Source organism: Meleagris gallopavo, chromosome 3, assembly GCF_000146605.3.
Source record: "Meleagris gallopavo isolate NT-WF06-2002-E0010 breed Aviagen turkey brand Nicholas breeding stock chromosome 3, Turkey_5.1, whole genome shotgun sequence".
Taxonomy (NCBI): domain Eukaryota; kingdom Metazoa; phylum Chordata; class Aves; order Galliformes; family Phasianidae; genus Meleagris; species Meleagris gallopavo.
In genome coordinates this window covers 88,008,939-88,015,218 of record NC_015013.2, presented here as the reverse complement: position 1 = coordinate 88,015,218, position 6,280 = coordinate 88,008,939, and the positions used below count along the sequence as shown (strand labels likewise).

General features: G+C 40.9%; 1 long non-coding RNA gene across 1 annotated transcript; it reads right to left on the bottom strand.

The window, feature by feature from the left end:
* Positions 1-956: 956 nt before the first annotated feature.
* On the bottom strand, positions 957-5,784 carry LOC109366906. Its single transcript, XR_002113598.2, has 3 exons — positions 5,745-5,784; positions 5,047-5,190; positions 957-1,244 (listed from the first exon to the last, which is right to left on the bottom strand). It is a non-coding gene; the product is annotated as an uncharacterized LOC109366906 (long non-coding RNA).
* Positions 5,785-6,280: the final 496 nt, after the last annotated feature.

The following is a 6,280-nucleotide window of genomic DNA, read 5'->3' as shown; positions in this document are numbered from 1 at the left end:
TTAAATGTGCTCTTCCTTCTAGATGTGAGCAGCTGACGTTAGCTTCCCAGAGCTGAGTGGAGGATGAGCTTCATCTCTGCCACCAGTAATTAAATAATATTTCAAAGCTGACACATCCTGGATCAGTGGCTTTTACAACATCTTGAGGGAGAATGAGATGGCCAAGACAAATGATAGATAAACAGAATACGGAGAGCTATGTACTTAAGAGATTTCATGTACCTTGGTGGAACTACTGCATACAAAACTGTACTAAAGATATTGTTGAACTTGTGCTAGTTGCTAGACTTGAATTAGTGACCACTTTAATGAACAGGCATTACTATATCTAGAGTTTGTTGAAATTAATTTATATGACTCAAGTGGGAGAGGAGTCTGGTGTTGTGCAAATCCTCCTCTCTGTTTGAAGTTTGGATTCTATAGTTTGTCTATAGAGTAACTCCTCATTCCTCATCTCAATCAGCAACAGTGCAGGAGCTGTTCCTGAAAATGCCCAGCATGGCAAAAAGCTTAAAGTCTATGAAGAACTGCACTGACAAGATGAAGCAAAAAATGAAGGGGTACATTTATCTTACTTTATGCTTACACATACAGTATTGCTTCTAAGGTTAAGCAGAATGAAGGATACAACAAATCTTGTAGTAAGAAAAAAATGAGATTGAAGGTTTTCAGAGATTTGTTTGGAGCAGTGTTGTGCCCATGCTTCTCAACTGCTCGGCCTGCTGGCTACAATCAAGAGCAGTGTAGTTCCTTTGTTTTGCCAACTTCTTGATCTGATCATGTTTAATAAAGCAGGCCAGAAAGCACATGTGTGTTCAGGTTATTTTTCCATACAGCAAGGAAATCTGGGATCAGTGAAGTTGAGCTCTTACTCAGCTGGTTGGTTGGGTTACCCAGTGTCTGCTCTGGAGTAAAGCGCTGTCTCTGGTTGTGATGAGGGCACTCTTCAGCAGAAATTAACATGTTGTACTGGATCTGTGAAACTTGTTTGTGCTCAATTTCAGTTCTGTTTTTTGAAAGCTGCTGACATTAGCAAAATTTTGCATTCCCTGTGAGTGAAGGTTCCAGCCTGACTGAAGCTTATTATAGGTCAAGTGTTCCTTCATCAGAAGAGTGGCATGCTTTATATTCATTCTGTTTCTCCAGACTTTGTGTATGAGTGGTAAGACAAGGATGTATTGTCTGGTTCCTCAGAGGAAGATGAGCCAAGACTTTTTTCCATAGCAAAAAGCCTTTTGGGTTATCTGCAGTAAGAGCAAATTACAGCATGTAAATTTGGAAGAGCTTTACAGATGCAACAGGAATTCTCTTGCAGAATTTACTTTAAGGTCACTAGTGGAGTGCACGTGCTGAGAGCATTACTTACTTTTTCCTAACAAATGAATAACTTACCCTTAATTCTCAATCCTAATTATGTTAACGTAGTTCGTATCGCAACTTGACTAAAAACCAGGATACAAGCTAAGGGTGGTAATGTCATAGAACCATTAAGATTGGAAAAGACCACTAAGATAATCTAATCCAACCATCAACCCATCACCACTGTGCCCACTAAACCATGTCCCTCGGTGCCACACCTGCATGTTTCTTAGAAAACCCCCAGGGTTCTACTATTTCCTTGGGCAGCCTGTTCTAATACCTTAACATTTCCTCTGTCTAATGTGGAACTGCAACTTGGAAATCTATTTTCTGGCTTAAAGTTTCTTTTAAATTTATTTTTTAAGGTAGGTTGTTATAGTCTGTGATGACTTATGTTCTTCCAGAGAACTCCACTGGTCAACAGTCTGCCCACTTACTTTTCCAGAAATATCTTTATAAAGGAAGTCCAACTTTAAAATTTGCTTCTGGAAGAGCAGAACCTTATTACAATAATGCAGGGTAATAAATGCATTTCACTTCAAGGAGATAACAGAGAAGTGATGCCCCTGTTTTCTGTATTAAATTTTGGCTGCTATACAAAGCAACATTAAGTGATATCAAATCTAGGCTCTGAAGGCCCAGGGCATTTAAATATGTATTATGTGTAACTACACATTGCTTTATAATCAAATTTTAGTCTTCCCAAAAACCTGGCAGGTGATTTCCAAGGAGTAAACACATTAATTTATTACATAAGCCAGTACTGTAATTGGAAAACTAAAATGACTAAGCAGAGTTCTTAGCAAAGCTGCCAGAATAAAACAGTCCAGGAAGACAAGCTACTTTTTGTTAAAATAAGCTTCAACCACCATGAAATCTTTCACCCCGAGGCATCCCTCATTTCAGCAAGTGGCTAATGTGGAAAATGTCAAATTCTTCTATGTGCTGACCAGTAACTTTCATCAACTTTATGATGTTTGTTAGCTGTGTACTAACTGTACTTATTCACAAGCTAGAAGAAGTGAACTATTCTTGTGTTAAGTATCAAGATGCACACCTAAACATGTGCACACACATGACTCTGTGCTTGGCAGTTGTCTTTACAACTGGATATATAAGGATTGCAAGGAGCAACTTCATCTTGTAGAGCCACAAGGATGTTATCGCTGAGCGTGGTAAGGAAGGAGTGAACCTGCTCTGTCTTTCTTGTGATGAATAATAACACTTCTGTTACAAATAGCATATGGAGAATATGCTGTAATCCTCCTGGACACAGTTTAAGCCAATCTAAGCCAATCTCTTCTTCAAAGGAGAGGTGACTTAATACTGTCTTTTCAACAGCTTTTGCATTTGTATCCTACAAAAACTCTTACTTGATTTAAATGAGTGGAATGTTTTTGTGCCCTTCAGACTTTTAGTCATATCTTCAGGCTCTTGTTCTTCCATTTCTTATTTTCTTTATTATTCCATATGTACTATGGCTTATTAATAAGGTATGTGAAATTTGTTTCACTAACTCAGTGAAACCTTCCTGTGTTTTAGAATAGGATTCTTCCTGAAAGACCTCAAGTGACCAAATTCAACCAATTCTTGTAACCTGGAATTGATTATAGAAGTAATCTAACTGTAACCCAACGGCATAGGACAGACCATCCAAAAACACCAAAGCACTTCCAATAAGCTTTTTGGAAGCTCTAGGCAAAATTCATGTCTGATCTGGGTAGGATGGGGTCTAATGGCATTAGGGCAGGTTCAGAGTAGAAAAAATTCTTCACTATAAGGGTGATGAGGCACTGGAACAGGTTATCCAGAGAAGCTGTGGATGCCCTGTCCCTAGAAGTGTTCAAGGTCAGACTATATGGGGAGTTTGGGGCAACTTGTTCTAGTAAAAGGTGTCCTTGCCTGTAATGTGGGGTTAGAACTGGATGAACTTTGACGTCCCTTCCAACCCAAGCTATACTATGGTCTCTGCTAGTTGCTCAAAGCACATTCATTCACTCACTGGGAAAATATTCCGTTTCATCTCAACTTCATGTTATAATGCATTTTGCTGGTTCTCATGCTGGAGAAAGGAATCCTTGTTAGCTATTTTCATGGGAACTGGGTTGGAAGCCAAGCCGCTATCTTGTACCACAATAAACTGATAAGAGAAAGTATTCAGTTAAATGTGGAACAGTTCTTTAAATAAATAATCTGAGGACCTAAAACTCTTTGAGAAGAAGAGAATAGGTAGTATTACACAGTATTCATCCAAGAAACTGACTTTGGCTTCAGTTCATCCCATTGTTCTTGGATTAATGACTGTTTTTCCCCACAGATGTAAGCCCACAGTTTGTTTCATTGTGCCACAGAAATAACGCTTCCCTTTTTAAAATGCACCTTGTCAGAAATACCTCGCAGCCTCAACTAGAGGTGCGCCTGTGCTCACATCATACTTTGTGACCTCTGCATGTGATTAGTGATGCTCCTTGCTCAGATTGCTGCTATTCCTTACCTGCAGGCAGTTGTCATCTCCTGTACGATCACCACCGAGTTGATTTTGAAAATGGAAAGCTATTAATTTAGGTGCCTGGTAGACTAATCTTAAAGACTTCTCTAAGTAGGGCTTGATGCACTTCTGAACAAAGGAGCTCATGTATTTCTGAGTGTATTAGATAACTAAGTAGGATAAGTTGGCAAGTCAGCTGTTGCACTTCAGTGTCTTACTATTGTGTACTGAAATTCTAGCATTTCCCTCACTATTCAGCCTACTTTTCCCATGTGCTGCTTTCAGTGCCGTCAAGCACTGAAGCAGTTCTACGCACCTACAGAAATACCTGTGATACTATCTGACCGCAAATTCAGCCTGTCTCTGGGACTGACAGAGATGCTCTAGCTGGTATGCAATTAGCCATGCACAAAGAAGCAGCCACTAGATAAGCTTTGTTTTCTGATCAGTTGTGCTTGTATAGGCTGAATTTCTCATTTCCAGGTTCTCTATGCCAACAAACGTGCACTTTTGTCACTTTCTAGATGCAATCACTTGAGTGAATCTTAAGCTAATGTTGGCTGTGACTTGCTGGCTTCAGATATTCCTTTCATGCAAAGAAGCCTGCCCGGTCCAGTAGAAACTGGTACAACAGTATTTTTATTTTTTACTCATGAACATTCAAGAAAAGATGCTATGGAGCATATTTGTAATAGGGGCTTTTCAATCAGGATTTGCTGTTTGAGTGGAGCATGTAATTCTTCACAAGGCTAACAATTTTCAAGCTAATTAAGGCTAGCATCCCTCCTGCCCATATGGCTGGCTGGTGACAGGCCCACCTGGCTGATGATAAATGGTTATAGTGCAGCTGATGAAAACCATTATGTTGATTCCTCTTAACCACTGCCCCTGGAAAGTGCTGCTGTGTGGTTTCAAAGGGACACAATTCACCTATTTGTGCTGATGGATGCTAAATGTATGCTTTAAAGTTTGGATCATCTGAGAATGGCTCTCAGTTCCGTGGATTGGAGCTGCTTCCATCTGAATGCAGCTTCATCCTCATAGGCTTCTAGAGTGTCCTATGTAAAACTTCCCTTGAAGAAGGCAGCTCCTTGTTTTGCAGCTAGAAAGCATCTGGAAAAGGCTGATGGGCTGTCAGAGCACAGTCAAACTGTCTGAAAGTGACAGGAGTAAACTTAGAGTGTTGCATTTCCTTTTACCTCTTCAGGTGTCTGTGAACTGTAAGATCTGCTCTAGTGACTGCACTGATGTGACAGCAGAGCATAAAAGCTCCTCATCTACAAGTTTCAGAGTGGTCCAGATATCTGTTGCTTGAAGTGACGTGGATGCTGAGGCTGTGCATCCTGTAAAAGGAGAGTAACTGACAGTCATTTCCAAATTAAGTAAAAAGGCCAAATTCTGACAAGCTTTTGCCAAGTGTTTCATAGTTCTGCAAAGTCACAAGTGATAGAGGTCTGAATGCTCTAAATATTTCCCTTCTAGCAGGTCTTTATGTATTGCATCCAACTGCCAAGCCTCTTGTTATTGCAGTGTGCATGTCAGTAACTATCTTATCTTGCCAGTGATAATGAGTATAACTTGCAAAATGCATGACTAAAATAGCATTTGCTTTTAGTTAAAAGTCAAAATATGTAGATATCAAGCTGATCATAAATTTGTCCACCAGCTTTCTCTGTGCCTGCTTATAAAGCAGCTGCCTAAATCCTATTGCTTGAACTGAACTTCTTTAAACCAGATGGTTTGTAAAGACACTATTGGCCACAGTGTTGTTTATGAGCTATATTCCCTTCTCCTAGAAAGTGTCTATTAAACAGTATGTTTCATAGAATCATTTGAGTTGCAAGGGACCCTTAAAGATCATCTAATTCAATTCCTCTGCAATAAACAGGAAACCTACAGCTAGATCAGGTTGCTCACAGGTCCAGCCTGACCTTAATGTCTCCAAGGACAGGGCATCCTGTTCCAGGAACACCTCATAGAAGAGGTGTTCCATCCCTTGGATTATTTCTGTGGCGCTCCTCTGGACATGTTCCAACAGGTCCATGTTTCGCCTGCACTGAGGACTCTGAATCAGGACACAGTTCTCCAGGTGAGGCCTCACCAATGCAGTGTAGAGGGGCAGGATCACCTCCTTCACGCTGCAGGCCACACTTCTTTCACTGCAGCCCATGGTGTGGTTGTCTTTCTGGGCTCTGAGGGCACATGGCTGACTCATGTCCAGCTTGCCATCCACCAGTACCCCCAGGTCCTTTTTGGCAGGGCTGTCCTTACCTTTCCCAGCTGATAGTGGGGGGTTGTCATGATCCAGGTGCAAGACCTTGCAGTTTCTTGGCGTTGTTGATCCTCATGAGGTTCATTTGGGCCCAGTGCTCAAGCCTGTCTAGGCCTTTCTGGATGGCATCCCATCCCTCAGGTGTGTCAGCTGTACCACAC